Source organism: Suricata suricatta, chromosome 4, assembly GCF_006229205.1.
Source record: "Suricata suricatta isolate VVHF042 chromosome 4, meerkat_22Aug2017_6uvM2_HiC, whole genome shotgun sequence".
Taxonomy (NCBI): Eukaryota; Metazoa; Chordata; class Mammalia; order Carnivora; family Herpestidae; genus Suricata; species Suricata suricatta.
This window is the reverse complement of record NC_043703.1, coordinates 70,640,685-70,649,238: the sequence shown is the minus strand read 5'-3', so window position 1 is coordinate 70,649,238 and position 8,554 is coordinate 70,640,685. Positions and strand designations below refer to the sequence as shown.

General features: G+C 49.2%; 1 protein-coding gene across 4 annotated transcripts in view; it reads left to right on the top strand.

The window, feature by feature from the left end:
* The window catches only part of MTUS2 (microtubule associated scaffold protein 2), a 537,267-nt gene that overhangs the window by 20,783 nt on the left and 507,930 nt on the right, over nt 1–8,554 (top strand). The window lies entirely within an intron of this gene.

Below are 8,554 nucleotides of genomic sequence, written 5' to 3'. Positions count from 1 at the left end.
CGAGTCTGCTGCGTCCCGGCCCGGCCGGACGTCTCCCAGGGCAGGTGGAGGGCAGGCATGGCAGGCGGCCTGTAGGAAGCGGCAGCCACACCCCCACCCTGCCTGCAGCAGCCGCAGTGCTGGTGCCTGCCATCGAGCACATCTGCCGCCTGCCTTTGGAACTCTCCCGCCTATCCGCGGAAATCTCTTTGACGAATTTGTTTACCGAATATCAAATTGTGCTTTTATTGGCTAGCTGACTAATCTGAAACTAGCCTGCGGAGGATTTATAAAAGGACCACTTTCATTACGCACAGAACCGAGTTTCTCCCTGTGAAGAGTACCATGTGGCATCCGGGATTGCTTTCTGCCGTGGTCTTAAGTGGCACACACGACCTGAACTTTAATCCATATGAAGGTGGAATGAGAGAGTTAAAAAACAAAACAGGGGAAGGGGGCTTAAGCAAAAACAGACCCCAAACCCAAACGCGCTCTTGCAGAAGGAGACTCCCGTCGTCCATGGAGAACTACTTGGGCTGGGCTGGGCACAGTGCCCAGGGCCCACGTTCCCAACACACTTAATTCTCACTATGAACTCATCGGGTGGATGCTGTTCTCAAGTCCATTTCACTGACGGGCAAGCTGAGACCCATGTAAAATTGCTGAGCCACACGACCGTAGGAGGCTGACATTGAACCAGGCATTCGAGCTCCAGATTGCAGCTTCTCAGCTGCTAAATCGAAACCTCTAAGCAGGGAATACATTAGCCACTGACTCTTTAAGGAGGTAGTGATATTTCTGAGGGGGTGGTGGCCTATTTGCCTGGCTCATCTGGGGGGGGGCACCTTGTGTATTGAGTCAAAGTTAACTTTTTTTAAATGTTTTATTTATTTTTGAGAGAGCGAGAGATAGCATGAGCAGAGGAGGGTCAGAGAGAGAGGGAGACACAGAATCCGAAGACAGGCTCCAGACTCTGAGCTGTCAGCACAGAGCCCGACATGGGGCTCGAACCCACAAACTGTGCCTGGGTGGCGCAGTCAGTTGAGCATTTGACTCTTAATTTTGGCTCGGGTCATTATCTCATAGTGGTTTGTGGGTTCGAGCCCCGTGTGGGGCTCTGCGCAGACAGTGTGGAATCTGCTTGGCATTCTCTCTCTCCCTCCTGTCCCTCCCCACCTGTTCGTGCTGGCTTTCTGTCTCAAAATAAATAAACCTAAAAAAAAGAAACAGAAGGTAAAGATATCAGACAGGTGGAGTAGGGGAAAGAAGAAACTAGAAGGCTTTAACCTGATGCCAGGAGGCAAGTTCCAGGGCTCTCTTCTGGGGAATTGGGAGAAATAGATATTGGTTTTGAAAGTCAAACTACAGAGCTGCTTTTTTATTAAAGTTTTTTTTTTAAGTAAAGAAAGAATGAAAATACGTTTTTTTTTAGTGTTTACTTTTTTTTTGAGAGAGGGAGAGACAGAGCATGAGCAGGGGAGGGACAGAGAGAGGGGAGACACAGACTCTGAAGCAGGCTCCAGCCTCTGAGCTGTCAGCACAGAGCCTGACGCCAGGCCCAAACTCACAAACTGCGAGATCATGACTTGAGCTGAAGTCGGCCGCTTAACTGGCTGAGCCACCAAGGGGCCGAGGAATGAAATACATTTGGTGTAGTACTGTGGAAGCAACGTGTGAGGGACCTGCAAATGGAACTTTGATGATCAGTAGGTAAGAAAGTATTCAGGGGCTGAGAGTGAAATGAAGGTTAGGGACAATTCCCACTCAAGTACCTTTGCTTCTGCACAGAGTCCAACCTTAGGTTTCACTTCAGTGCTTCCAGTGTTAGTAGTCCTCACCCCTCTGTCCATTTTTTCTGTAAGTACCCTTGAGACCCTGCTGTGTGCCAGGGTCTGGGCTGGACACGAAGGACACAGAGGAGCAGGCCACGCATGGCCCTGCTGTGTTAATCCCATTAAAAGCGCCTTGAACAATTACAGCATCACCAAGTCCTGAGCCGAGGGCTCTGTGGTGCACTGGATGGATGATAGAGGGACTGACCTATTCAAAGAACAGAAAAAAGAAGCCTGCGAGGGTGGGGGGCGGTCCTCTTTCCCTGGGGGACAGAGCCCTCATTCCCTTAGGAATATTAGGTTGTGTACATGTTGCCTAAGGTTGGAATTCTTTTATGGGGAGGATTTTTTGAATGAAGCTGTGCAGGACCCAAAGCCTTTTCCACATTGCATCCCCCCCGCCCTCATGGATAATAGGTCAGTTATACCATGGTTGTGGCTAAAGCAGGAACATTGAATTGCAAATTTGTCTTTTTCACTGACCTGCTCTATGAAATAATGTTAACACGAACATTTACATAGCAATTAATAGTTGGCAGCGTCCTTTCATGTAGTTACCTTAACTTGTATCTCTGTCCCCAGCCCCCTTTCCTTCCTCTCATTCACCCATCTCCCACGTAGGAGGGGAGGCAGAACAGTGTTATCATTATGCATTCGTTAGCATAATGCAGTGTTATCATTAGGCATCATTATTATCACTGTTGTGCCATTATTATCAAAAATGGTTTCGAAGGTTTGCTGCATTGCACACTGGAAACAAAATTACAGTGTGCGCCCACCACCTGTAGAGAGGGGCCCAGATACTTTCCATTGGAGGCGACACAAAGGGGGACATCAGAGCAGGAGGCGAGGAACTCCTAACTCCTCGCGTGGTGGAGCTTTCTGCAAAATTTGGAAGAGTGGGTGCCATTTGGCTGGAAAAGGACAGGGTGGGTAGGAAGCACGCTCAGACAGGGCGAGCTGTGCTGGATGAGGCGAGGAGAAGAGCTGGAGTTGAACCCAGATCTTCTGATCTGTCTCTAGCTCTCATGTCCTGAACTAAGCTGCCTTCCGGTGGGGCAGGGGAGGGGAGCTGTGGGAGAAGATGAAGACCCCCACGGTGGAGCAGGAAACCAGGGAGCCGGAGCGCTTTCTTTAAGCCAATATCAAAAGGCTTTGCGGGGGAAGGGGGATCGTAGATAGTATGATTTTTTTAAATGTTTATTTTTGAGAGCGTGATGGGGGGCGGGGCAGAAAGGGAGAGGGGAACAGAGGATCCAGAGCGGGCTGTGTGCTGACAGTGGCCCGCCCCACGTGGAGCTCGAACTCACCCACCATGAGAAGGTGGCCTGAGCTGAAGTCGGACGCCCAGGCGGCCCAGCAGGTGATGTTTTCAGTTGTCCTTTATGGAGCCTCCATCAAGCCCCGCGCTGTCATCTCATTTGCCCTTCACATCAGTGCGCCTGTGCACACTCAGCGTTGGCAGGCACTGTCAGTGCACCCGGGAGAGGTGTGACGGGGGCACAGCCCGTGCGTCTCACGCTTGGTGTTGTGCCCCTGGTCGCTCTGGATTCGGCATTGCTGCCTCCATGTCACAGTGGGAGGGGCTGAGCCCAGGAGTTGAAACACGGGTCGGACTTCACCCTGCAGTGTCCCTATCGGGTTGTCTGTGCCTCAAGGCCGGGTCTGCTGTGTGAGGGCTGGGCGCTGCCCTTGGCCTTGTCCCGGGCTGGATGTCTGCAGGCCGTCCCTACAGGTTTCAGACATGGCTGGATTCTTCCTAGACATGCTGGGCGTGCGGACCTCGGGGTCTGCTTGGGGGGCCTCCTCCCTCCGGTGTAGCCGTTTCTGTGGGAAACAGGCTTGCAGACCCGTTTGTAAGCCGGGCCTGTCAGGGTGGTATTCTGCTTTCTAGGACTTGGTCCTCAGGCACATGTGGCTTTGGCAGGCCCGATGCGTGTGCCAGCTTTCTAAACGACAGTAATTAGGCTTTTATGAGCCAGCAACACGCAGATGTGACATGGACTACAAGTAGATGCTTCTACACTTAACTCCTCAGGTAAAACTTCCTTTTCAGAAAACAGATTGAATTTTTTTTTTAATTTTATTTATTTTTGAGAGAGAGAGACAGAGCATGAGCGGGAAGGGGCAAAGGGAGAGGGAGACACAGAATCGGAAGCAAGCTCTAGACTCTGAGCTTTCAGCACAGAGCCCGAGGTGAGGCTTGAACCTGTGAACCGTGAGGTCATGACCTGAGCTGAAGTCGGACGCTTAACTGAGCCACTCAGGTGCCCCCAGCAGACTGACTTTTTAAACGCATGGGGTAAATCATCTTGTAACCGATTTACGAAAGACTTCGTTTACCTAAGGAGCTTCCAGATAAGCAGCACCCCCTTGGAAAAAGTGCAGGTGATGTGCACGGTCCTTCAGGAAATGTTTCTATGGGAGGCCGAGGATTCACGGAACCAGCTCGCTGATCGGGTGGGGAGAGGGCAAAAGCCTGGCTTGTAACACGTTTCCCCTGCAGCTGCAGAAGAGGCAGACTGCTGGGTTTTGTTTCAGAATTAGTCTTGCTGATCTATAAACTCCGTTCTGCCTACTTGTGCTGCGAAACCTTGAGCCCGGGGGCCGGGGGCAGAATCAGGGGGACGGGTTTCCTTGCACGAGCTGTGATCCCTTAGGCAGAGCGGTGGAGATCGTTGGCAAGACGGGTTTAGGGCTCCTGCCATCCTCCGGGGGAGCTCCCACTGGGGACACAATCGAAACAGTATTCCTGGGTTTTACTGAGGGTCCCCCTCCCGTAATCAAATACTGTTGTTTCTTCTCTCCAGAAAATGATTTTCATTTTCCGTGAAAACAAGTGAACACCTCATTTGTTTTGGAGGAGAAATGAGTCCGCATTTCTGGCAGTCACCCTTTGCCTGCTTTTCACGGGCATTGGGGGGGTTTGTGTGCTTGCTTCTAAAAAGATAGTGTCTGCAAAGAGGAGAGCAGGGAACATTGAGGATTTGTGTGCTCCCCCTTAAACTGAGAGGCTGGAAGGAAAGTTCTGGAACAGGGACCTAGGTCTTGAATTTGCAGATGCACCGTGTGAACCCAGCGGAGAAATCAGGGTAGTTTTAAGAGCTTGACTCTGCACAGGCCATGTTGCCTTCAGTCCTAAGGAGAAAGCAAGCAGAGGAGAGAGCCCTTCAGTGAAACATTGCCAGGGCTGCCTGTGTCAGCGTAAAATGGGGCGTGTGCTTGGCTGATCCCTCTAGCCCCAGGGCGCTGTTGCAGGTGGACGACCCCCTCCCCACTGCTCTGTCTCTGTGTGTGTGGATGCAGGAGGAATTAGGACAGACGGTTCTTGCGCTGCTGTAAGAGAGACCTACTCAGTGTACAAGTGAAGTGCATCCTGTGCAGGCTCAGTCTTTCTAGACGCTGTTGTTGCCCACGCGGAAAGGTGTGTCAGTGACCCCGCCTGTGCATCTCATGTTTGGTGTTGGTTGTGGCTCTGCTGGGCAGCCATTGCATGGCCTGGTCATAGCCATCCTCCTGTTAAGTGTCAGGCACACCGTCCCTTGCTAGTTCCATCAGGAACAGTTGCTGTTTTTATCAGGTAAGCAGTCTATTAAAGAATCTTACCAGTCTCAGAGAGCTGCCAGCGGGTAGAGACAGTTGAACCTTGGCTGCTCAGGGTCAGGGCCAGTGGAGGGCGGGGCTCTTTGGCGGAGAGGGTCTCTGTCAGCCCCGCAGGGGGCCGTTCTCCCAGTGCCATGGCATACACAGAACAAGTCGTCCCTGGGAGTTAGCACACTACATAAAACGGAAAGTACTATGTGACGGAGTGGAGTGAGTGCATTTGTCCTTTTTAAATGTGCATGTGAGATTATGTAGACTAATTGCCTATTTAATATGTGATTTGCCAGAATTGTGTTAGAGAATTGATGCAGGTAGCCTGCCCTCCCACACACAGCCCTACACAGTTACTGTTCTGCATGTGGTGCGAAGGCTGTGAGGCCCCACAGGCCTGGTGTGGTGCACTCCTGTCACTTGCTAGCTCTGTGTAGGCACTTAACTCTTATAAGCCTCGGTTTCTTTTACTTTAAAATGGTGACAGCAGCCAGCCCAAGGGTTGCTTTCAAGACTAAAGGAGATCATTGCGTGTATCAATATACTTTAAAATGCCTGGCACTTAGCAGGCAATCCACAGGCAGTGTCTGCTATTGCATTAAGGCTAAAATATGGTCTTTGGGAGTACTCTTCATGAGTCAGGAGTCTTAGATCTTTTCATGTATTGTTTTTGTTTTGCTGAGCCTAGAACAGTACCTTGAACCTGAGTAAACACTCAGCGCTTACCAATTTATGGAAGGATCAGGGGACTTAGAAGGCAAACATTCTCCCTGTTTAGTGGCCCGAGGAGTGCGCATGTGGAAGGGAACTGCTTTAGTGGTTTGAATGGAACTGTAGCTACTTGGAAGGCCTGTGCCTGGTTCTCCCTGACCCGGTTCCCAGAGATCCCAGAACTCCTCGTAGCTTCTCTCGCTTCGACTTTTGCTGCAACCTCTTCCTCATACACACCCCGCTTCCGAAGTATGTGGGAAAGAAAAGTCTTTTTACTTGAATCCTTGACATAGGAGAGAGAGGCTAATATTTACAAATAAACTTCATCAGAAGTAGACCCCAACACACACGTGCACACACACACACGTGCGCATGCACACACACACCCCTTCCTCAGCCCACACATGATTTTAAGATATGTGTATGAAAGGGTATATCACAAATCAATCTGACACATCAATCTGCACTTGATTATTCAACGTTGTTGGTGACATAGTTGGTTTGAAATTTGCAAAATATTTAGGGTGACACCTGATAGAATGCACCCAAATTCCGTTTGATGAAATAATAAAGAACAATAGTACAATCCAGCACAACACAATCCACCACTAGAAAAGCTAGAAGAAAACAGAATGTAGTATTTATGAACTCCTTGGAGGACAGATGACTTTCAAGGACCAGGAGTGATCAAGGGACTTGAGCACCTAAATAATCTCATGTAAAAACAAAATGTAGCCAGAGTGGAAAACATATTTGCAGCCAGTATGATCAAGTATTAACATGTCTCTTATGCAAAGAGCATATTCAAGTTGATAAATAGATAAATGGCAAAAAAAAATATGAGTAGATAGTTTGGAAGAAGTAGAACTGATAAACGTGTAGAAATAGGTCAATCGCAAGTAGAACTAAATATATGCAACAGAAAGATGCTTATATTTTTAGGTACTGAACTTGAAAAAAAAATCAAAGCAATACTCAGGCTGGCAAAGATAAACTCCTGCACATTTTTGGTTGCACGGTAAGTTAGCGTAAAACTCTTGGAAAGCAGTTTCACAGGCGAGCCCAGATCAGTCTGTGTATGACTGCCTGGTGATTCAGTGTCCCACATCTGGGAATTGGTCCTAAGGAGCAAAAAGGAGAACAGTCTACACGCAGGGTGTTTGTTGTAGTTCTGTTTGTAACAGTGGAAATTAGAAACCTCTTAACGACCAAGGGAGTGGGCTACATCTCCTGGGTAAATTATAAAATCATTACAAGGGATTCTGAAGATCATGGTAACATGGAAAAATTTAATACGACATGAATCGAAAACTGGGAATAAAACGCTTACATACAAAATGACCTCAGCTAAACGCATATGAGTAAAAGAGAGATACGTAGTAATAAATATTTCACATTAGAGGGGTGGTGCTAGAGTTTTGTTGTTTGGTTTGTAATTTCAAAAAGCATCTATTTAAGCGATTACCATTACTAAGGGTGATCAAAGAGAAGAAACGGCAGAAAAGACAGACACATAACAGGCTGTCCTTCGTGTGTTGTCTCCTCTCTCTGAACAGGCCAGGACCCTGTGGGAGAGCATGCTGGTAACAAAGCTTCATCTTTATCCAGACAGAGGGGTCCCAAGCTCATTGAATTCAACTTTTTGCCCTTTTTCTTCCTCCTTCCAGCCTTCCTCTGTCTCCTGAGCAGCTGGCTTCCTTGACTCTCAGGAGCTGCCCTACAGCCTCTTTTGTCCCACAGACCGGCAGATGATACCGATGTTGTGTTAAAATTCCCTCCCTTCCCAGATTGGGTTCTGCTCATCCGCAGCCCCCCCCCACTCACAGTTTGTCGGTCTGAGGGACGCACCCAACCTGCTAGAAACTGGTGGGATGGACCCCTCCCCGAGCAGTCCCTGGAGACCCACCTCGTCATTCCTGCCAGTGTTCTAGTGCTGAGCCCTGCACGCCATTCAACATAGCCTGAGGCTGAGGGACTCTCACTTTGGACAGACAAGGTTAATATTAACAGGCAGCGGTTTCTGCTGCTCTGCGGTGGGACCGCGTGGCCTGTGCACCTGTCTGCGCACCTGGGGTGGGCCGGCCAGTGAGGGAGCCAGAACGCATTTTAGCAGAAGAATGTGCTGAGGAGCCACAAGCACTATAGGTTTGCTGAAAACATATGTGTTTTAACATGAAGTTGAATTTCAGCTTCCAGGCCCCATGTAGTTCCTTATCTGGAGTTCAGAAGTGGTGGGTTAGGAATCACGAATTATATCCTCATGACTCTGGTTTTCATCTTCTGCCACTTTGGCCACTTAAAAAATTTTTTTTTAAATGTTTATTTTTGAGAGAGAGAGAGAGGGGTGAGAGAGAGAGAGAGAGAGAGACAGAGAGACAGAGAGAGGGAGACACAGAATCTGAAGCAGGCTCCAGGCTCTGGGCTGTCAGCACAGAGCC